The 23,898-nt window shown below is 36.3% G+C and overlaps 1 long non-coding RNA gene and 15 other non-coding genes across 16 annotated transcripts in view; 11 read left to right on the top strand and 5 right to left on the bottom strand.

Moving 5' to 3' along the window:
• The window catches only part of LOC133561396 (uncharacterized), a 165,460-nt gene extending 150,435 nt beyond the window's left edge, over positions 1-15,025 (top strand). Inside the window, exon 2 of the long non-coding RNA XR_009808673.1 lies at positions 14,631-15,025. This is a non-coding gene — a long non-coding RNA (uncharacterized LOC133561396). The remainder of the gene's footprint in view (positions 1-14,630) is intronic.
• Positions 2,460-2,531, bottom strand: trnaq-cug (transfer RNA glutamine (anticodon CUG)). Its single transcript has one exon. It is a non-coding gene; the product is annotated as a tRNA-Gln (tRNA).
• On the bottom strand, positions 3,025-3,096 carry trnap-cgg (transfer RNA proline (anticodon CGG)). Its single transcript has one exon. It is a non-coding gene; the product is annotated as a tRNA-Pro (tRNA).
• Positions 3,269-3,340, top strand: trnaq-uug (transfer RNA glutamine (anticodon UUG)). The gene has a single exon. It is a non-coding gene; the product is annotated as a tRNA-Gln (tRNA).
• Positions 5,252-5,323, bottom strand: trnaq-uug (transfer RNA glutamine (anticodon UUG)). Its single transcript has one exon. It is a non-coding gene; the product is annotated as a tRNA-Gln (tRNA).
• Positions 5,860-5,931, top strand: trnaq-uug (transfer RNA glutamine (anticodon UUG)). The gene has a single exon. It is a non-coding gene; the product is annotated as a tRNA-Gln (tRNA).
• Positions 6,958-7,029, bottom strand: trnaq-cug (transfer RNA glutamine (anticodon CUG)). The gene has a single exon. It is a non-coding gene; the product is annotated as a tRNA-Gln (tRNA).
• trnaq-uug (transfer RNA glutamine (anticodon UUG)) lies at positions 8,149-8,220 on the top strand. The gene has a single exon. It is a non-coding gene; the product is annotated as a tRNA-Gln (tRNA).
• Positions 10,267-10,338, top strand: trnaq-uug (transfer RNA glutamine (anticodon UUG)). Its single transcript has one exon. It is a non-coding gene; the product is annotated as a tRNA-Gln (tRNA).
• trnaq-uug (transfer RNA glutamine (anticodon UUG)) lies at positions 12,118-12,189 on the bottom strand. The gene has a single exon. It is a non-coding gene; the product is annotated as a tRNA-Gln (tRNA).
• trnaq-uug (transfer RNA glutamine (anticodon UUG)) lies at positions 12,695-12,766 on the top strand. The gene has a single exon. It is a non-coding gene; the product is annotated as a tRNA-Gln (tRNA).
• trnap-agg (transfer RNA proline (anticodon AGG)) lies at positions 14,163-14,234 on the top strand. The gene has a single exon. It is a non-coding gene; the product is annotated as a tRNA-Pro (tRNA).
• Positions 15,026-17,200: 2,175 nt separating the features above from the next.
• trnap-agg (transfer RNA proline (anticodon AGG)) lies at positions 17,201-17,272 on the top strand. Its single transcript has one exon. It is a non-coding gene; the product is annotated as a tRNA-Pro (tRNA).
• Positions 17,273-19,009: 1,737 nt separating this feature from the next.
• On the top strand, positions 19,010-19,081 carry trnap-ugg (transfer RNA proline (anticodon UGG)). The gene has a single exon. It is a non-coding gene; the product is annotated as a tRNA-Pro (tRNA).
• Positions 19,082-21,320: 2,239 nt separating this feature from the next.
• Positions 21,321-21,392, top strand: trnaq-uug (transfer RNA glutamine (anticodon UUG)). The gene has a single exon. It is a non-coding gene; the product is annotated as a tRNA-Gln (tRNA).
• A 1,361-nt stretch (positions 21,393-22,753) lies between these two features.
• On the top strand, positions 22,754-22,825 carry trnap-agg (transfer RNA proline (anticodon AGG)). The gene has a single exon. It is a non-coding gene; the product is annotated as a tRNA-Pro (tRNA).
• The last annotated feature ends 1,073 nt before the right edge of the window (positions 22,826-23,898 follow it).

The raw sequence follows: 23,898 nt of genomic DNA, 5'->3' as shown, positions 1-23,898 counted from the left end.
GGAGTGAGGTGCACTGGGGGGTAAGGGTGAAGTGTCCTTCCCAGGGACACAAAGGAAGTGAATTTTTGGATGTCGATAGGGGGGAAGCGAACCTGCAACCCTCAGGTTTCTGGTCGGCCGCTCTACCCACTATGCTATGCCGCTCCATTAGATATTCTGTCATTGATTCTTTGAGTGTGTGCCAGCAGAGAAAAAGGAAATACAAGTTCAAAATTAAGTTCACAGTCAAAAATCTAACCTGCAGGAGAGTCGTCAGCTAGAAGCGTCCCTCTGTCTCGGACTCTCTCGTCGTCATGTGACTTTTGCTTACGAATTTATCTTCCCTCTGATTGGCCCGTCTGTAATGTTTCACCCTAACCTTAGCCAATCATCATGGATTTTCTCCATACGTATGGATGTTGTCAATCATCAAGGTCATTGTGTTTTCTCCGGATGTTCTCTCTCTCATTTTCTCTCTATGTAGCTTTGATTTAAGCTACCTCGCTATATGGGTCGAAAAGTAACAAAGCTACAAGAAAAGCTACTCGTAAAAAAAATTGCTAAGTAACTGCAATGCTACTGGAAAATGTAGTTGAACTACGTAGCTTAGCTACATCTAGCTTGTTACTGCCCATCACTACATGTATATAAATATATGTTTATATAGACCAAGTCCTGAAACAAGATTGTCCAACTAATTTCAATAAATGTGTGATTTTAATAGGGGACACAATCTGAAACTCGGTTACCTTATTGCACTTTTAAACATATTTAGTTTCACTGACATTTTCATGCATAGATGAACTAAGGGTTACCAGCTCAGTCCTAGAACAAACTGTGGTCTAAAACTTAGGTACCATTGTTACTAATCCCTTGAGTATGTGATGTTTGAAAAAATTGTTAAAATCAAGTCTTGAGTCACAAATACAATGGCAACTGTTTGTATGAGGAAGAAAGTTATGATTGCAAAAAGAAGTACTAAAGGGGGCTTGTCCTGGAATTGAACCCGGGACCTCTCGCACCCGAAGCGAGAATCATACGACTAGACCAACAAGCCCTGTAAAATAACGTGGCATAAATCCTGAAAAAAAATTAAATATGTTATTGGTGACACTATTTGAAACTGTGCTTTTAACACATGTTTTGATTGACTACCATTTTCATGCATAAATAAACTGAGGGTTTACCACCTCAGTCCTAGAACAAACAGAACTCGTAAGTTGAGACACAAATGTAATTATTTCGGATGTCTTTATTGATGTCTTGAGTGTGTGATGTATGGAATATTAAATGGCAAAAGCTCAAAATGCTGCACCCGAAAACTAAAATGGCTCAACCCAAAACGCTGCAACATGAAACAACGTAACTTCAAATAAATCAATAAAAAAAACTGTAATGATGTGCAAATTCGCATTCTTCTACTAACTAAAATGGCTCAACCCAAAACGCTGACAACACGAAACGTCGCAATACAAAATACTACAACAGCTGCAACAACAAATGACGCAACATGACTCTAACACAAAACGCCATCAACACGAAACGATGTAACACAAAATGCTACATGAATATTTTTGTACAGTCACGAGTAATCTTCAAGGTAAACGAAAGAGGCCCGGCTAGCTCGATGAGCGAGTTCGCATTCTTCTGCTAAACTATCTTAATTAATAATATTTTTCTTTTTGTACAGTAATAATCAATAAAGAGCGCATATGTGGCGAAGAAACGCCGCAACACCTAACAACGTGACATGAAACGCTTCAAACTTAAACGCCAACAGCACAAAATGCTGCACCCGAAAACTAAAATGGCTCAACCCAAAACGCTGCAACATGAAATGCCGACAACACGAAATGTCGTGGCAAGAAACGTCGCAACACGAAATGCTGCAACAGTTGTGACACCAAACGGCGCAACTTGAAATAGCGCCACCCAAATCATGAAACATCATAATACAAAACGCAGTCAACACAAAATGCTACATGAACATTTTTGTACAGTAACTATCATGAATTAAGATTCACGATTGAGGCCCGGCTAGCTCAGTCGGTAAAGCATGAGACTCTTAATCTCCGTGTCGTGGGTTTGAGCCCCATGTTGGGTGATTGACTTTTGCCAAGGAAATTCAACATGAGACAGTGCGATACTTCAAATAAATCAATAACAAAAAAACTGTAGCGATGTGCGAGTTTGCTTTCTTCTGCTAAACTCACTTAATTAATAACATTTTTCTTTTTGTACAGTAATAATCAATAAAGAGCGCATTTAAGCTTAGAAAGTTTAAAATCACATAAAAAGACAACTGTGTCTATGAGGTAAAAAGGTAGGAATAAAAACATGACTCATAAACATATAAGGGACACAATCTGAAAATGGACAAGAAACTATTCTTCACAGAAATGTTGTTTATTTGCATTTTTCACAGGTGCATAAATCAAATGGAGGTGATATTAAACACTAATGACTTCAATGTTTCAAGAAGGTTCCACCAAGACTTGAACTTGGATCACTGGATTCAGAGTCCAGAGTGCTAACCATTACACCATGGAACCTGTAAATGTACGTGTAAAACAATGTGATCCTACAGTACACAGTACTTGATTGGATTTGATAGATTGTCATTGATCCCTTGAGTGTGTGATGTCTGAAAAACATAGGTCGAAGTTTAAAATCAAGTTTTAGGTCAAAAGTAAAAATAAATATGACTAAGTGAGTACGAGGTACAAAGTACTGACTGAAAACAGGACTTAACAACTTAAGAGCTTGTCCAGGATTTGATACCAGGGTCTCTCATACCTTAAGCAAAAATACAGGAGTGGACCAACAAGACCTGGAACAAGTCTTTACAGAAAATCAAATGAAACGTCAGATTTTGATAGGGGACACAATCTGAAACATGATTACTTTATTGCACTTTTATACTTATTGATCCCTTGAGTGTGTGATGTTTGAAAAAAAATTTCAAATCAAGTCTAAAGTCACAAATACAATGACAACTGTGTGAATGAGGAAGAAAGTTATGATTGCAAAAAGGAGTACTAAAGAGGGCTTGTCCGGGAATTGAACCCGGGACCTCTCGCACCCGAAGCGAGAATCATACGACTAGACCAACAAGCCCTGCATGAATATTTCCCCAACTAATCTCATGAAATGTGAAATTAGGGGACACAATCTGAAATGTTGTGGCAAACATTTGACCAACATTTTAATTTACTACCATTTTCATGAACAAATCTATTATATCCATTCAAGTCCTCTTTACCGCATGATATTTTTGTATTTAAATACAGGTTCCATGGTGTAATGGTTAGCACTCTGGACTTTGAATCCAGTTTTCCAAGTTCGAGTCTTGGTGGAACCAATTTACGGTAAATTAAGTACTATGGTAATCATTAATAATACTGTTATTGATAAAATATTTTGGAGAATTCATATATGTTTAAGAGTCCTTTCTTTATTCATAGTCATGTTTGGATCAGCTAGTACTTTTCAATATATATTCTGTATACCAGTTTCTCTTTGTCTACAGAAGTTTGTATTGTTTTAGTCATTGGAATGTGAAAGGGATACATCCCCCTCTTTATTCCTATTCTGTCTTGATGGTCCTTCTTACTCAGCATAGAAATAAACTGAGGGTTTACCACCTCAGTCCTAGAACAAATAGAGCTCGTAAGTTGAGACACAACTGTATTTATTTTGGATGTTTTTATTGATCTCTTGAGTGTTTGATGTATGAAATATTAAATGGCAAAATCCCAAAATGCTGCACCCGAAAACTAAAATGGCTCAACCCAAAACGCTGCAACATGAAACAACGCAAGATGAAATGCCGACAACACGAAATGTCGTGGCACGAAACATCGCAACAGTAACAATCATTCATCAAGGTAGAGCGTGAGACTCTTAATCTCAGGGTCGTGATTTCGAGCCCCACGTTGGGCGATTGAATTTTGCCAAGGAAATTCAACACGAGATAGTGCGACACTTTTAATTAATCAATAAAAAAAGTAACGATGTTCGAGTTCATATTCTTCTACTAACTAAAATGGCTCAACCCAAAACGCTGCAACATGAAATGCCGACAACACGAAACGTCGCAATACAAAATGCTACAACAGCTGCAACACCAAAGGTCGCAACATGACCGTAACACAAAACGCCATCAACACGAAACGATGTAACACAAAATGCTACATGAATATTTTTGTACAGTCACGATTAAATATCAAGGTCAACAATGTAGGCCCGGCTAGTTCAGTCGGTAGAGAATGAGACTCTTGATCTCAGGGTCGTGGGTTTGAGCCACTCGTTGCGCGGTTAAGTTTTTCCCAAGGAAATTCAACACAAACACTGCCACACTTCTAATAAATAAAAAAAACTGTAACAATGTGCAAAACGCTGCAACATGAAATCTGTCTATCTGTCTATTTATCTATCCATCTAAATACTGCATATTTCAGTTTTACTATAAAAAACAAAGTTGTCTTTGACAAAAAAGGCATAAAACCTTATTTGTTTTACTTTATATCAACCTCAAGTTGATATAGAGATTTACTGTAAGCATTAAATAGACAAAAAAAATAATAATTTGACTCATTTTTAACATTTTAGTGACTGAGGCCCTCTATGCTCCCCAGGATCCCTAAGGATTAAAAGAAAAAAATCCATATATTTTGTTATGGTTTGAAAATGAAAAATATCAAAATGGCCCCCGCATGCTTAAATTTTTCCCGTGTGCAGCCCTCTGTGGGAAAAGTTTGGACACCCCTGGTGTATGCCTTCAGAAATTAGGCTAAAAATAGTTTACAATGAATTTCACAGTAAAAAGTAGAAAGAAATATGACTATGTGTGTACGAAGTAAAAAGTAATGACTGAAAACAGGATTTAAAGACATAAAAGCTTGTTCAGGATTTGAACCCAGACCATCGGAGAGGAGCAGCTTGTTAAGACTTTAGTTTAGGGGGCTACTTCATATGTTCATGTGGAAACTCGCTAGGTACACCTCCGAACCCAACTGGGACCCCCGTACCAAAACGGTTTAATACAAATACACGTACCGTTACACCCCTAGTTTTTATGGATCCCATAAGTGAGTGATGTCAATGAAAAAATGATCAAAATCAAGTCAAAAGTCACAAATGAAAAAACGTATTATTGAAAAATATCTTCTAATAAGAAACGATCTAAAATTGCACTGTTATCAACATTTGAGGTGCTCTCTTTTTCATGCTGCAGGACACTCTGAATAGTATCCACTCCAGTTGTACAAGTTGGTTCCACCAAGACTTGAACTTGGATCACTGGATTCAAAGTCCAGAGTGCTAACCATTACACCATGGAACCTGTAAACATAAGTGCAATGTTTTAACGCAGTTTTAGATTGTGTCCCCTGTATGTTCTTAAGTCCTGTTTTCAATCATGGATCTGTCCCTCGTACACACACTTGTTACATTTTTTACTTTAGACTTGGTTTTGAACTTTTATTTCACTTTTCCAGAGGGCACATGATCGAGGGATAAATGAAAATCTGCACAATCAAATACAGTTGGTTCTTACTTTACAAGCTCTATTTGTTCTAGGACTGATCTTGTAAACCCAAATTTTATTTGTGCATGAAGATGGTAGTGAATTTAATTTTTAGTTAAAATATTGTGTCCCCTATTAAACTTGTGTTCAGCAATCCATGAATTGATTAACGTGGACCCCGACTTAAACAAGTTGAAAAACGTATTCGGGTGTTACCATTTAGTGGTCAATTGTACGGAATATGTACTGTACTGTGCAATCTACTAATAAAAGCTTCAATCAATCAAAATCCTTTTGCAGGGTTTGTTGATCTTGGACGAGTCCTTGTGTTCAAATTATTTTAGGAACGTGTAGGTTCCATGGTGTAATGGTTAGCATTCTGGACTTTGAATCCAGTGATCCAAGTTCAAGTCTTGGTGGAACCAACCTGCAGTATTTAAGTGGACATTTTTCATTGATTGCTTTAGTGTATGCCTTCAGAAAATAGGATAAAAATAGTTTACAATGAAGTTCACAGTCAAAAATAGAAAGAAATATGACTATGTGTGAATGAGGTAAAAAGTAGTGACTGAAAACAGGACTTAAAGACATAAAAGCTTGTCCAGGATTTGAACCCAGACTATCTTTCACACTCTGAGCAAGAAGGATACGACTACTAAGAAGTCCTGGAACGAGACTTACCAGCGAATGTTATGAAATTTGAAATTTTAATAGGGGACACAATCGGAAACTTGAGAACCTTTTTGCACTTTTATACTTATTTAGATTCACTGACATTTTCATACATAGATGAACTAAGGGCCACCAGCTCAGTCCTAGAACAAACTGTGGTCATAAATTTAGGTACCACTGTATTTGATAAGTCTCGAATGTAACAACAACTGTGTGTACAAGAAAGACAAGTTATGATTAAAAATGGGACTTACAAACATAAGGGTTTGTCCGGGAATTGAACACGGGACCTCTCGCACCCTAAACGAGAATCATACGACTAGACCAACAAGCCTTAAATACGAAATGGCGAACATCTTTTAAAAATTTTACAATGTTTTATTAGGGGACACAATCTGAAACTGTGCTTTTAACACATATTTGGATTGACTACCATTTTCATGCATAAATAAACTGAGGGTTTACCACCTCAGTCCTAGAACTAATAGAGCTCGTAAGTTGACACACAACTGTATTTTTTTCAGAGATTTTTATTGATCTCTTGAGTGTGTGATGTATGGAATATTGATGTAAAAGTTTAAAGTCACAAATGTAAAGACAAGTGTGTGTACGAGGGAACAAGTTCTTACTAAAAACAGGACTAATAAACATAAGAGCACGATTAGAAACTGGATTACAACATTGTACTTTTAAGCCAAATTTAGACTAATTTCTTTTTTCATGTAAAAATGAATGATGTCAGGTTGTACTAAACACTAATCATTCTTAATGTCAAAAAAAGGTTCCACCAAGACTTGAACTTGGATCACTGGATTCAGAGTCCAGAGTGCTAACCATTACACCATGGAACCTATACATAAATCTCTAAATAAAGTGATCCAACAGTAAACAGTATTGATGAAATGTGATTAAATCTCATTGACACCTTGAGTGTAAGTTGTCAGGAAAATGGAGGGAAACGTTTAAATCAAGTCTAAAGTTAAAAAAAAAAGACAAGACTTGTGACTGTGTGTACGAGGGGAAAATTCATGACTGAAAACAGGAATTATAAACACAAGTGCTCGTCCAAGTTCAACATATCTCATGACATTTGAGATTTTAATAAGGGACACGATCTGACATTGTGTCAAAACTTTTAACCAACACGTTTTAATTCACACCTGAAGGAAGCAGTGAATCCAAATTTGGGTTAAAAGTGCAAAGTTTTAACCCAGTTTCAGATTGTGTCCCCTATTAGAACCTCACATTTTATTAGAGATTTGTTCGGCTATCCTGTTGTATGGTTTGTTGGTCTTGGACAAGTCCTTGTGTTAAAATTATAACTCCTGTTTTCAGTCATGACTTTTCCCCTCGTACACCAGCGGCGTCACTAGACCTAATACTGTACTGGGGCACACCTGGGGCACAAATAATTCATGTGAGCGTGCAAAGCGCGCAAGCAAAAACATTTTTAGCACTTATTTATCATAAAAAATACATAAATAGTGCTTTAAATTATGAAATCATACCAGATTATGTTGTATGGATCTTTGATCTCTCATCCTCTCTCTCTCTCTTTCTCTCTCTCTCAACTGAAGTCTCGATCCACACGTGAATAAATTACCATATTAATTAACCATGTGCTCATTGTTACGTGGAGTGAATACAGTAGCAAACAATTACCATACTAAGTAGTATGTGCGCTGTTGTCTATGTTATGTAGACTTAAAACTGAAGCGGTTTTTATTATTGGTGAAATTTTTAATGGGGCACTGCAGATCAACAGTGGGGCACGTGCCCCAGTGAAATATGTCTGGTGACTCCCCTGTCGTACACTCAGTCACAAGTCTTGTTTTTTTTTCACTTAAACTTGATTTAAACGTTTCCCTACATTTTCCTGACAACTTACACTCAAGGTGTCAATGAAAATCTATTAAATTTCATGAATACTGTTTTCTGTTGGATCATTTGCTTTTGCTTGAGTAGATACAGGTTCCATGGTGTAATGGTTAGCACTCTAGACTTTGAATCCAGTGATCCAAGTTCAAGTCTTGGTGGAACCAACTTGTAAAATTTTTGTGTTCAGTATGATCCATTTGATTATCTCTTCCATGAAATATAAATCAAATTTAAATTCAGGATTGTGTTAAAAGTGCAGTTTGGTATTGTGGTCCGTAGTAAAAGTTTATATATTCGCCACATTCATTTTCAGGGCTTGTTGGTCTATTCTAAAGAAATTCAATTTCCAGACGAGCCCTTGTGTTTATAAGTCTTATTTACAATCAGAACTTTTCTCCTGGTACACACAGTTGTTGTTACATTTGTGACTTTAGACTTGATTTTGATTATTTTTGCAGATATCACACACTGAAGGGATCAATGACAATCTTTCAAATCTAATCAAGTACTTTGTACTGTAGGATCACATTGTTTTACATGTACATCCATGGTGTAATGGTTTGCACTCTGGACTCTGAATCCAGTGATCCAAGTTCAAGTCTTGGTTGAACTTTCTTGTGATATTGGAGTGAGTTTAAATTTGGCTTAAAAGTACAGTGTTGTAGTCCAGTTTCTATCTGTTCTCTTATGTTTATAAGTCCTGTTTTTAGTAAGAATTTGTTCCCTCGTACACACAAATGTCTTTACAGTTGTGACTTTAAACTTTTCCCTTAATATTTCATACATCAAACACTCAAGAGATAAATCAAATCAATATAAATCTCTGAAATAAATACAGTTGTGTGTCAACTTACGAGCTCTATTAGTTCTAGGACTGAGGTGGTAAACCCTCAGTTTATTTATGCATGAAAATGGTAGTCAATCAAAATATGTGTTAAAAGCACAGTTTCAGATTGTGGCCCCTAATAAAAGATTAAAACATTTTTAAAAGATGTTTGCCATTATGTTTTTACGGCTTGTTGGTCTAGTCATATGATTCTCGCTTAGGGTGCGAGAGGTCCTGGGTTAAATTCCGGACAAACCGTTATGTTTATAAGTCCTATTTTTAATCATAACTTGTCTTTCTTGTACACACAGTTGTTGTTACATTCGAGACTTATCAAACACAGTGGTACCTATATTTATGACCACAGTTTGTTCTAGGACTGAGCTGGTAACCCTTAGTTCATCTATGTATGAACATGTCAGTGAATCTAAATTAGTATAAAAGTGCAAAGAGTTAATCAAGTTTCAGATTGTGTCTGCTATTAAAATCTCACAATTCATAACATTTGTTGGTAAATATCGTTCCAGGTACTCTTAGTATCATCGTATTCTTCTTGCTCAGAGTGTGAGAGATGGTCTGTGTTTAAATCCTGGACAAGCTTTCATGTCTTTAAGTCCTGTTTTCAGTCATTACTTTTATCTCATGCACACATAGTTATATTTCTTTCGACTGTGAACTTCATTGTACACAATTTTTATCTTATTTTCTGAGGGTATGGACTAAAGCAATCAATGAGTATTGTCCACTTAAATACTGCAAGTTGGTTCCACCAAGACTTGAATTTGGATCACTAGATTCAAAGCCCAGAGTGCTAACCATTACACCATGGAACCTACACAATCCTAAAATAATTTGAACACAAGGATTTGTCCAAGATCAATAAACCCTGCAAAAGGATTTTGATTGATTGATTGATTGATTGAAACGTTCATTAGTAGATTCCACAGTACAGTACATATTCCGTACAATTGACCACTAAATGGCAACACCCGAATATGGTTTTCAACTTGTTTAAGTCGGGGTCCACGTTTATCAATTCATGGATCGCTGAACAAATATTTAATAGGGGACACAATCTTTTAACTAAAAATAAAATTCGCTACCATCTTCATGCACAAATAAATAAGGGTTTCCAAGATCAGTCCTAGAACAAATAGAGTTTGAAAATTGAGAAACAACTGTACCAATTTTGTAGATTTTCATTGATCCCTTGATTCTGTGCCCTCCGGAAAAGTAAAATAAAAGTTCAAAACCAAGACTAGAGTCACAAATGTAACAACAAATGTATTTGTACGAGGGACAGATCCATGATTGAAAACAAGACTTGAGAACATATAGGGGACACAATCTGAAACTGGGTTAGAACTTTGCACTCATATTTACAAGTTCCATGGTGTAATGGTTAACACTCTGGACTTTGAATCCAGTGATCCAAGTTCAAGTCTTGGTGGAACCAATTTGCATTAGTTAAGTGGGAACTAAGGAATACCGTTGGGTTATTATGGATCCCTCGAGTGTGTGATGTCTCATAAAATGTTCAAAATCAGGTCTAACGTCACAAATTTAACAACAACTGTGTGTATGAGGAGGAAAGTTATGATTGAAAAGAGGATTTATGAATATACGACTTCTCTGAAAAATAATGTGTCAAATATCTTGCATTTTTTTAAAACTTTTAATAGGGGACAGAATCTTAATCCGACAAATGATATGACTAAAAACAGGACTTATAAACATACAAGGAGCACAATCTGAAACTGCGGTTCAATATTGTACTTTTTAGCTAAATTTGGATTCACTTTCTTTTTTTAAAATATTCAAAGGGCCATCACCAATCACTCTAATGTTACAAGAAGGTTCCACCAAGACTTGAACTTGGATCCCTGGATTCAGAGGCCAGAGTGAGTAAAACAATGTGATCCTACAGTACACAGTACTTGTTATGATTTGATAGATTGTCATTGATTCCTTGAGTGTGTGATGTCAAAATAAAGGAGATACAAGTTCAAAATTAAGTTCACAGTCAAAAATTTAACCTGCGGAAAGTCGTCAGCCTGAAGTATCCCTCTGTCTCGGATTTTTAGTTTACTACCATTTTCATGAAAAAATATCAAAAAAATATGTTATATCCAATCAAGTAATGTTTACTGCATGATCATTTTGGGGGTTTGCACTCTGGACTTTGAATCCAGTGATCTAAGTTCAAGTATTGGTGGAACCAACTTGCATTAAAAAAAAATACAAAGAAAACAGACTTGCTTCAGCAGCACAATAGTGGTCCTGTAGTTGTAGGAGATGTATCAAAACATCATCAGGAGTCCCGATAAAACCCGAAAACAGCAGAAAAAGGAATTTTTAGGAAAACCTTTTGTTGCTAAAATGTCGTAAGGGAGGATGCTTACACTAAAATTCAAAACCACGGACTTGTTTTAGCGCCACAATACTGGTCAATAAAAATCCCCCAAATAAATACAGTTGTGTCTCAACTTACGAGCTCTATTAGTTCTAGGACTGAAGTGGTAAACCCTCAGTTTATTTATGCATGAAAATGGTAGTCAATCAAAATATGTGTTAAAAGTGCAGTTTCAGATTGTGTACCCTATCAAAACATTAAAACATTTTTAATAGATGTTTGCGTTTATTTATTAATAGCTTGTTGGTCTAGTCGTATGATTCTTGTTTAGGGTGCGAGAGGTCCTGGGTTCAATTCCCGGAGAAGCCCTTGTGTTTGTAAGTCCCATTTTTAATCATGACTTGTCTTTCTCGTACACACAGTTTTATTGTTACATTCGAGAATTATCAAATACAGTGTTACCTAAATTTATGACCACAGTTTGTTCTAGGACTGAGCTGGTAACCCTTAGTTCATCTATGTATGAAAATGTCAGTGGATCTAAACAAGTATAAAAGTGCAATAAGGTAATCAAGTTTCAGATTGTGTCCCCTATTAAAAGTTGACATTTCATAACATGTGTTGGAAAGTCTCGTTCCGGGACTTCTTTGTATCATCGTATCCTTCTTGCTCAGAGTGTGAGGGATGGTCTGGGTTCAAATCCTGGACAAGCTTTTATGTCTTTAAATCCTGTTTTCAGTCATTACTTTTTATCTCGTACACACATAGTAATATTTCTTTCTACTTTTGACTGTGAACTTCATTGTAAACTATTTTTATCCTATTTTCTGAGGGTATGCACTAAAGCAATCAATAGGAATTGCCCCCTTAAATACTGCAAGTTGGTTCCACCAAGACTTGAACTTGGATCACTGGATTCAAAGTCCAGAGTGCTAACCATTACACCATGGAACCTGCAAAAATCAGACTCTAATTTTAACACAGTGACTTGTCCAAGACCAACAAACTGCAACAGGATTTTGATTGATTGATTGACTGAAACTTTTATTAGTAGATTGCACAGTACAGTACATATTCCGTACAATTGACCACTAAATGGTAACACCCGAATATGTTTTTCAACTTGTTTTAGTTGGGGTCCACGTTAATCAATTCATGGATTGCTGAACAAATATTTAATAGGGGATACAATCTTTTAACTATAAATAAAATTCACTACCATATTCATGCACAAATACATAAGGGTTTACAAGATCAGTCCTAGAACAAATAGAGCTTGTAAAATAAGAACCAACTGTACCAATTTTGTAGATTTTCATTGATCCCTTGATTCTGCGCCCTCTGGAAATGTGAAATAAAAGTTCAAAACCAAGTCTAGAGTCACAAATGTAACAACAAGTGTGTGTACGAGGGACGGGTCCATGATTGAAAACAAGACTTGAGAACACCTAGGTTTACAGGTTCCATGGTGTAATGGTTAGCACTCTGGACTTTGAATTCAGTGATCCAAGTTCAAGTCTTGGTGGAACCAACTTGCAGTGGATAAGGGGTCGATTAAGGAAAACCGTTGGGTTATTATGGATCCCTCGAGTGTGTGATGACTAATAAAATGGTCAAATTCAGGTCTAACATCACAAATTCAATAACTGTGTGTATGAGGAGGAAAATAATGATTGAAAAGAGGATTTATGAATGTACCACTTCTCACATCCGAAGCCTAAAAAGCCCTGAAAAATAATGTGTCAAATATCTAGAATTTTTTTTAAAACTTAATAATGGACACAATCTAAAACTGACAAACGATGTGACTAAAAACAGGACATATAAACATATAAGGAGCACAATCTGAAACTGCAGTACAATATTGTACTTTTTAGCTAAATTTGGATTCACTCTCTTTTTTAAAAATATTCAAAGGGCGATCACCAATCACTCAATGTTACAAGAAGGTTCCACCAAGACTTGAACTTGGATCCCTGGATTCAGAGGCCAGAGTGAGTAAAACAATGTGATCCTACAGTACACAGTACTTGATTGGATTTGATAGATTGTCATTTATCCCTTGAGTGTGTGATGTCAAAATAAAGGAGATACAAGTTCAAAATTAAGTTCACAGTCAAAAATCTAACCTGCGGGAAAGTCGTCAGCTTGAAGCATCCCTCTGTCTCGGATTTTTAGTTTACTACCATTTTCATGAAAAAATATCAAACAAATCTGTTATATCCAATCAAGTAATGTTTACTGCATGATAATTTGGGGGATTATACAGGTTACATGGAGTAATGGTTAGCACCCGGGACTTTGAATCCAGTGATCTCAGTTCAAGTTTTGGTGGAACCAACTTGAATTAAAACAAAATACAAGAAAACGTACTTGTTTCAGCAGTACATTACTGGTCCTGAAGTTAAAGGAGATGTATTGTAAGGTCATCAGGAGTACCAAAAATGGCAGAAAATTAACATTTTTGGAAAAAAATTTTTGCTAAAATTTCGTGAGGGTGGACCCTTTTAAAAAAAAAAATTGAGAACAGACTTGCTTCAGCAGCACAATACTGGTCCTGTAGTTGTAGGAGATGTCTCGAAACATCATCAGGAGTCCCAATAAAACCTGAAAATAGCAGAAAAATAAATTTTTAGGAAAAAATAGTTTTGCTAAATTGTCATAAGGGAGGATCCTTACACAAAAATTCAAAACCACGGACTTACTTTAGCGCCACAATACTGGTCAATAAAAATCTCTGCAATAAATACAGTTGTGTCTCAACTTACGAGCTCTATTAGTTCTAGGACTGAGGTGGTAAACCCTCAGTTTATTTGTGCATGAAAATGGTAGTCCATCAAAATATGTGTTAAAACCACAGTTTCAGATTGTGGCCCCTATCAAAAGATTACAACCTTTTTAAAAGATGTTTTCCATTGTGATTTCAAGGCTTGTTGGTCTAGTGGTATGATTCTCGCTTAGGTTGCGGGAGGTCCCGGGTTCAATTCCCGGACAAGCCCTATGTCTGTAAGTCCTATTTTTAATCATAACTTGTCTTTCTTGTACACATAGTTGTTGTTACATTCGAGACTTATCAAATACAGTGGTACCTACATTTATGACCACAGTTTGTTCTAGGACTGAGCTGGTAACCCTTAGTTCATCTATGTATGAAAATGTCAGTGAATCTATATATATATATATATATATATATATATATATATATATATATATATATATATATATATATATATATATATATATATATATATATATATATATATATATATATATATATATATATATATATATATATATATATATATATATATATATATATATATATATATATATATATATATATATATATATATATATATATATATATATATATATATATATATATATATATATAGGGCTTCACGGTGGCAGAGGGGTTAGTGCGTCTGCCTCACAATACGAAGTTCCTGCAATCTTGGGTTCAAATCCAGGCTCGGGATCTTTCTGTGTGGAGTTTGCATGTTCTCCCCGTGAATGCGTGGGTTCCCTCCGGGTACTCCGGCTTCCTCCCACTTCCAAAGACATGCACCTGGGGATAGGTTGATTGGCAACACTAAATTGGCCCTAGTGTGTGAATGTGAGTGTGAATGTTGTCTGTCTATCTGTGTTGGCCCTGCGATGAGGTGGCGACTTGTCCAGGGTGTACCCTGCCTTCCGCCTGATTGTAGCTGAGATAGGCGCCAGCGCCCCCCGCGACCCCGAAAGGGAATAAGCGGTAGAAAATGGATGGATGGATATATATATATATATATATATATATAGTATAAAAGTGAAATAAGGTAATCAAGTTTCAGATTGTGTCCTCTATTAAAAGTTGACATTTCATAACATTTTTTGGTAAGCCTCGTTCCAGAACTTCTTAGTATTGTCGTATTCTTCTTGCTCAGAGTGTGAGGGATGGTCTGGGTTCAAATCCTGGACAAGGTTTTAGGTCTTTAAATCCTGTTTTCAGTCATTACTTTTCACCTTGTACACACATAGTCATATTTCGTTTTAATTTTGACTGTGAACTTCATTGTAAAAAATGTTGATCCTATTTCCTGAAGGTATGCACTAAAGCAAACAATGAAAATTGTCCAATGAAATACTGCAAGATGGTTCCACCAAGACATGAACTTCGATCACTAGATTCAAAGTCCAAAGTGCTAACCATTACACCATGGAACCTGCAAATTATTTTATAATTTGAACACAAGGACTTGTCCAAGACCAATAAACCCTGCAACAGGATTGTGGTTGATTGATTGATTTAAACTTTTATTAGTAGATTGCACAGTACAGTACATATTCCGTACAATTGACCACTAAATGGTAACACCCGAATGTTTTTCAACTTGTTTATGTCGGGGTCCACGTTAATCAATACATGGATTGCTGAACAAATGTTTAATAGGGGACACCATTTTGTAACTAAAAATGTAATTCACTACCATCTTCATGCACAAATAAATAAGGGTTTACAAAATCAGTCCTAGAACAAATAGAGCTTTTAAATTAAGAACCAACTGTATTTGATTTTTTAGATTTTAATTGATCTCTTGATTATGTGCCCTCTGGAAAAGTGAAATAAAAGTTCAAAACCAAGTTTAGAGTCACTAGCTCGCTCGCATTCCTGGTTTGAGGTGAAGGCTAATGTGTGTGTGTGTGTGTGTGTGTGTGTGTGTGTGTGTGTGTGTGTGTGTGTGTGTGTGTGTGTGTGTGTGTCTGTGTGTGTGTGCTAGTGATATAATAATGTAAGTGCATCATAAAGCCTATATGAACTCCCTGGTGTTCAGGGATGAATAGTCTCTCCTATTGCTATCCTACTATTTTTTAGCAATAGTTACATTAATTATTTGTAATGTAGCAGCCTAGTTTTGAATGGCAGGGTCCCTGCTATCACATGTTGACAAAAATATAACATTTCCATAATAAAAATCAATTACAGGCTTCCCAAATGCTGTAATAAATTAAGCATGATGAGTTGATTTGAAACTGTTTAATGTTGCACTTTTTATATGTAGAAGAAAAGTTTTGTCATTTTATTTTATCCGAGCAACAAGTTGAGGCAGTTTAATGTGGATTAACGTGGGCAGAATTAATTTAGTGTTCCCAATGTTAAAAGGATGAAGCCATTGTTTACAAATTTGGTAAATAAATAAACAAAAAAAATATAATTTGTTGTTTTCTTACTGTACTGAAAATGAACCGAACCGTGACCTCTAAACCGAGATATGTACCAAACAGAAATTTTCGTGTACCATTACACCCCTAATAACAAAAAAAAAAAAAAATAGCTTTAATTCCTTTTTTTTGCCACATTCATTTTTAGGGCTTGTCAGTCCTTCCATCCATCCATTTTCTACCGCTTATTTCCTTTTGGGGTTACGGGGGCCTATCTCAGCTACAATCGGGCGGAAGGCGGGGTACACCCTGGACAAGTCGCCACCTCATCGCAGGGCCAACATAGATAGACAGACAACATTCACACTCACATTCACACACTAGGGCCAATTTAGTGTTGCCAATCAACTTATCCCCAGGTGCATGTCTTTGGAAGTGGGAGGAAGCCGGAGTACCCGGAGGGAACCCACGCATTCACGGGTAGAACATGCAAACTCCACACAGAAAGATCCCGAGCCTGGATTTGAACCCAGGACTGCAGGACCTTCGTATTGTGAGGCAGACGCACTAACCCCTCTTCCACCTTGAAGCCCCTTGTCAGTCCTGTCTAATGATATTGATTCAGGTTCAATTTCCAGACAAGACCTTGTGTTTATAAGTCTTATTTACAATCATAACTTTTTTCCTCATACACACAGTTTCAGTTTATTTATGCATGAAAATGGTAGTCAATCAAAATATGTGTTAAAAGCACAGTTTAAGATTGTGACCCCTATTAAAAGATTAAAACTTTTTTAAAAGATGTTTGCCATCATGCCTTTAAGGCTTGTTGGTCTAGTCGTATGATTCTCGCTTAGGGTGCGAGAGGTCCCGGGTTCAATTCCCGGACAAGCCCTCATTTTTATTAGTCCTACTTTTAATCACAACTTTTCTTTCTTGTTCACACAGTTGTTGTTACATTCATGACTTATCAAACACAGTGGTACCTAAATTTATGACCACAGTTTGTTCTAGGACTGACCTGGTAACCCTTAGTTCATCTATGTATGAAAATGTCAGTGAATCTAATTAAGTATAAAAGTGCAATAAGGTAATCAAGTTTCAAGTTGACATTTCATAACATTTGTTGGTAATTCTCGTTCCAGGACTTCTGAGTATCGTCGTATCTTTCTTGCTGAGGGTGTGAGAGACGATCTGGGTTCAAATCCTGGATAAGCTTTTATGGGCTACATTATACACCCCCGCTACCACCAAACCCCTCCCGCCCCCACCCAACCCCGCCCTAAAGAGTTAGTGCTGCATGGGATTCTGTGTATTTATTCTATTGTGTTTATGTTGTGTTACAGTGCCGATGTTCTCCCGAAATGTGTTTGGCATTCTTGTTTGGTGTGGGTTCACAGTGTGGTGCATATTAGTAAGAGTGTTAAAGTTGTTTGAACCTGCAACTTCAGTGTGACCTGTGTGGCTGTTGAACAAGTATGCCTTGTAGTCACTTACGTGTGTCCACAGAAGCCACATACAACATGTGACGGAACGGGAAAGCAGTTCGCACAATTTGTAGAAAGCGCTAACGACAGTGCCATCACCGTTTGCCCTTGTTGTTGTTTCGAGAGAATATTTGCTATTCAAGATGGGAGGTTCCCGAAAAAGTGGGTAGGGTTGGCAAGTGTGATGCTGTCAAGTGACATTCATAATAAACTCCCGGGTGGCACTAACATTAAATTTTCATGTTAAGGTGCGGGCCGCGTGTCTGAGACCCCTGGTCTATACATAGCATAATGCAAAAAAACAAAAACCTCTGCATGCAGTGTTATTTCATTATGAATTTCAAAAGAGTTGCCGACCCCTGGACTAGACCAACAAGCCCTACATTCATGGTAACCCAACTCTAGAATGTGAAATTAGGGGACAGGATATGAAATTGTGTGGTTAACATTTAACCAACATTTTAATGTACTACCATTTTCATGAAAACTGTTATATCCAATCAAGTACTGCGACTGAAGGACAATTTGTTTTAATTTACAGGTTCCATGATAAATGGTTAGCACTCTAGTATTTGTATTCAGAGATTCAAGCTCAAGTCTTGGTGGAACCAACTTATATTAAACCCAGTTTCACATTGTGTCCTCTATATGTTCTTAAGTCCTGTTTTCAATCATGGATCTGTCCCTCGTACACACACTTGTTACATTTTTGATTATAGACTTGGTTTTGAACTTTTATTTTAATTTTCCACAGGGCACATAATCAAGGGATCAATGAAAATCTCCACTATCAAATACAGTTGGTTCTCAATTTACAAGCTCTATTTGTTCTAGGACTGATCTTGGAAACCCTTATTTAAGTTGTGCATGAAGATGGTAGTGAATTGAATTGTTAGTTAAAAGATTGTGTCCCCTATTAAACATTTGTTTAGCAATCCATGAATTGATTAACATGGACCCCAACTTAACAAATTGAAAAACTTATTAGTATGTTACCATTTAGTGGTCAATTGTACGGAATATGCACTGCACTGTGCAATCTACTAATAAAAGTTTCAATCAATCAATCAATCAATCAAAATTCTGTTGCATGGTTTGTTGGTCTTGGACAAGTCATTGTGTTAAAATTATATGTAGCTTTTACAGGTTCCATGGTGTAATGGTTAGCACTCTGGACTTGGAATCCAGTGATCCAAGTTCAAACCTTGGTGTAACTAAAATATAGTATCCTAAAATAAAGTGATCCAACAGTAAACAGTATTGATGAAATGTGATTAAATCTCATTGACACCTTGAGTGTAAGTTGTCAGGAAAATGGAGGAAAACGTTTAAATCAAGTCTGAAGTAAAAAAAGACAAGACTTGTGACTGTGTGTACGAGGGGAAAAGTCATGACTGAAAACAGGAATTATAAACACAAGTGCTCGTCCAAGTTCAATAAATCTCATGAAATGTGAGATTTTAATAAGGGACACAATCTGACATTGTGTCAAAACTTTTAACCATTTTTTAATTCATACCTGAAGAAAGCAGTGAATCCAAATTTGGGTTAAAAGTGCAAAGTTTTAACCCAGTTTCAGATTGAGTCGCCTATTAAAATATCACATTTTACTAGAGATTTGTTCGGCAATCCTGTTGCAGGGTTTGTTGGTCTTGGTCAAGACCTTGTGTTAAAATTATAATTCCTGTTTTCAGTCGTGACTTTTCCCCTCGTACACACAAGTCTTGTCTTTTTTTTACTTTAGACTTGATTTAAACGTTTCCCTCCATTTTCCTGACAATTTACACTCAAGGTGTCAATAAAATGGTAATGGTTAGCACTCTGGACTCTGAAGCCAGTGATCCAAGTTCAAGTCCTGGTGGAACCTTCTTGTAACATTGGAGTGAATTTAAATTTGGCTTAAAAGTACAGTGTTGTAGTCCAGTTTCTATCTGTGCTCTTATCTTTAGAAGTCCCTTTTTTTAGTAAGAATTTGTTCCCTCGTACACACACTTGTCTTTACATTTGTGACTTTAAACTTTTCCCTTTATATTCCATACATCAAACACTCAAGAGATCAATAAAATCAATATAAATCTCTGAAATAAATACAACTTACGAGCTCTATTAGTTCTAGGACTGAGGTGGTAAACCCTCAGTTTATTTATGCATGAAAATGGTAGTCAATCAAAATATGTGTTAAAAGCATAGTTTCAGATTGTGGCCCCTATTAACAGATTACAACATTTTTAAAATATGTTTACCATTGTGTTTTTAAGGCTTGTTGGTCTAGTTGTATGATTCTCGCTTAGGGTGCGAGAGGTAACGAATTCAATTCCCGGGCAAACCCTTATGTCTATAAGTCCTATTTTTGATCATAACTTGTCTTTCTTGTACACACAGTTGTTGTTACATTTGTGACTTATCAAACACAGTGGTACCTACATTTATGACCACAGTTTGTTCTAGGACTGAGCTGGTAACCCTTAGTTCATCTATGTATGAAAATGTCAGTGAATCTAAATAAGTATAAAAGTGCAATAAGGTAATTAAGTTTCAGATTTTGTCCCCTATTAAAAGTCGACATTTCATAACTTTTGTTGGTAAGTCTCATTCCTGGACTTCTTAGTATCGTCGTATCCTTCTTGCTCAGAGTGTGAGAGGTGGTCTGGGTTCAAATCCCTGACAAACTTTGATGTTTTTAAGTCCTGTTTTCAGTCATTACTTTTTATCTCGTACACACATAGTCATATTTCTTTTGACTTTTGACTGTGAACTTCATTGTAAACTATTTTTATCCTATTTTCTGAGGTTATGGACTAAATCAGTCAATGAAAAATGTCCACTTAAATACTGCAAGTTGGTTCCAACAAGACTTGAACATGATCACTTTTCCAAAGTCCAGAGTGCTAACCATTACACCATGGAAACTGCTAAAATCAGATAATAATTTGAACACAATGACTTGTCCAAGACCAACAAACCCTGCAACAGGATTTTGATCGATTGGTTGATTGAAACTTTTATTAGTAGATTCCACAGTACAGTACATATTCCGTACAATTGACCACTAAATGGCAACACCCGAATATGTTTTTCAACTTGTTTTAGTCGGGGTCCACGTTAATCAATTCATGGATTGCTGGAAAAATGTTTAATAGGGGATACAATCTTTTAACAATAAACACAATTCACTACCATCTTCATGCACAAATAAATAAGGGTTTACAAGATCAGTCCTAAAACAAATAGAGCTTGTAAATTGAGAACCAACTGTCCCAATTTTTTAGATTTTCATTGATCCCTTGATTCTGTGCCCTCTGGAAAAGTAAAATAAAAGTTCAAAACCAAGTCTAGAGTCACAAATGAAACAACAAGTGTGTGTACGATGGACAGATCCATGATTGAAAACAAGACTTTAGAACATATAGGGGACACAATCTGAAACTGGGTTAAAACTTTAAACTTACAGTTGCAGGTTCCATGGTGTAATGGTTAGCACTCTGGACTTTGAATCAAGTGTTCCAAGTTCAAGTCTTGGTGGAACCAACCTGAAATAGTTAAGTGGCAACTAAAGAATATCATTGGATTATTCTGGATCCCTAGAGTGTGTGATGTCTCATAAAATGGTCCAAATCAGGTCTAACATCACTGTGTGTGTGTGAGGAGGCAAGTTATGATTGAAAAGAGGATTTATGAATATACTACTTCTCACTCCCGAATACCAAAAAGCCCTGAAATATAATGTGTCAAATATTTTAAATTGTTTTAAAACTTTTAATAGGGGACACAATATAAAACTGACAAATGATGTAAATAAAAATAGGATTTATAAACATAAAAGGAGCACAATCTGAAACTGCACTACAACATTGTACTTTTCAGCTAAATTTGGATTCACTCTCTTTTTTTTAAATATTCAAAGGGCGATCACCAATCACTCTAATGTTACAAGAAGGTTCCACCAAGACTTGAACTTGGATCCCTGGATTCAGAGGCCAGAGTGAGTAAAACAATGTGATCCTACAGTACACAGTACTTGATTGGATTTGATAGATTGTCATTGATCCCTTGAGTGTGTGATGTCAAAATAAAGGAGATACAAGTTCAAAATTAAGTTCAAAGTCATCAGCTTGAAGCGTCCCTCTGTCTCGGATTTTTAGTTTAGTACTATTTTCATGAAAAAATATCAAACAAATCTGTAATGTGCAATCAAGTAATGTTTACTGCATGGTAATTTGGAGGATTATACCGGTTACAGGGTGTAATGTTTAGCATTCTGGACTTTGAATCCAGTGATCCAAGTTCAAGTCTTGGTGGAACCAACTTGCATTAAAACAAAATACAAAGAAAACAGATATGCTTCAGCAGCACATTACTGGTCCTGAAGTTGTAGGAGATGTCTTGTAAGGTCATCAGGAGTACCAAAAATGGCAGAAATGCACATTTTTGGAAAACTTTTTTTCGCTAAAATTTCGTGGAGGGTGGAGCCTTACAAAAAAATTTAAGAACAGACTTGCTTCAGTAGCACAATACTGGTCCTGTAGTTGTAGGAGATGTCTCGAAAAATTATCAGGAGTCCCAATAAAACCTGAAAATAGCAGAAAAATTAATTTTTAGGAAAACATTTTTCAGCTAAAATGTCATAAGGGAGGATCCTGACACAAAATTCAAAACCATGAACTTGCTTTAGCGCCACAATACTGGTCAATAAAAATCTCCGAAATAAATACAGTTGTGTCTCAACTTACGAGCTCTATTAGCTCTAGGACTGAGGTGGTAAACCCTCAGTTTATTAATGCATGAAAATGGTAGTCAATCAAAATATGTGTTAAAAGCTCAGTTCCAGATTGTGGCCCCCATTAAAATATTCAAACATTTTTAAAAGATGTTTTCCAAAACACCTTAAAGGCTTGTTGGTCTAGTCGTATGATTCTCGCTTAGGGTGCGAGAGGTCCCGGGTTTAATTCCCGGACAAGCCCTTATGTTTTTAAGTCCAATTTTTAATCGTAACTTGTCTTTCTCGTTCTTGATTGATTGAAACTTTTATTAGTAGATTGCACAGTACAGTACATATTCCATACAATTGACCACTAAATGGTAACACCCGAATGTTTTTCAATGTTAATCCACGTTAATAAATCATTTATTGCTGAACAAATGTTTAATAGGGGACACCATTTTTTAACTAAAAATTAAATTTACTACCATCTTCATGCACAAATAAATAAGGGTTTACAAAATCAGTCCTAGAACAAATAGAGCTTGTAAATTAAGAACCAACTGTATTTGATTTTGTAGATTTTTACATTGATCCCTTGATTATGTGTCCTCTGGAAAAGTGAAAGAAAAGTTTAAAATCAAGTCTACAGTCACTAGCTCGCTCGGAGTCCTGGTTTGAGGTGATGGCTATATAGCTTTTAGCATAACGCTAGTTCATTGTTCGGTGTGTGTGTGTGTGTGTGTGTGTGTGTGTGTGTGTGTGTGTGTGTGTGTGTGTGTGTGTGTGTGTGTGTGTGTGTGTGTGTGTGTGTGTGTGTGTGTGTGTGTGTGTGCTAGTGATATAATAATGTAAGTGCATCATAAAGCCTATATGAACTCCATGGTGTTCAGGGATGAATAGTCTCTCCTATTGCTATCCTTCCATCCATCCATTTTCTACCGCTTATTCCCTTTCGGGGTCGCGGGGGGTGCTGGCGCCTATCTCAGCTACAATCGGGCGGAAGGCAGGGTACACCCTGGACTATTGCTATCCTACTATTTTTTTTTAGCAATAGTTACATTAATTATTTGTAATGTAGCAGCCTAGTTTTGAATGGCAGGGTTCCTGCTATCACATGTTGACAAAAATATAACATTTACATAATAAAAATCAACTACAGGCTTCCCAAATGCTGTAATAAATTAAAAATGAGTTGATTTGAAACTGTTTAATGTTGCACTTTTTATATGTAGAAGAAAAGTTTTGTCATTTTATTTACTCTGAGCAACAAGTTGAGGCAGTTTAATGTGGATTAACGTGGGCAGAATTATTATAGTGTTCCCAATGTTAAAA

This window comes from Nerophis ophidion, linkage group LG11 (genome assembly GCF_033978795.1).
Source record: "Nerophis ophidion isolate RoL-2023_Sa linkage group LG11, RoL_Noph_v1.0, whole genome shotgun sequence".
Classification (NCBI taxonomy): Eukaryota; Metazoa; Chordata; class Actinopteri; order Syngnathiformes; family Syngnathidae; genus Nerophis; species Nerophis ophidion.
The sequence above is the reverse complement of the archived record's forward strand: the minus strand, read 5'-3'. Positions and strand labels throughout refer to the sequence as shown.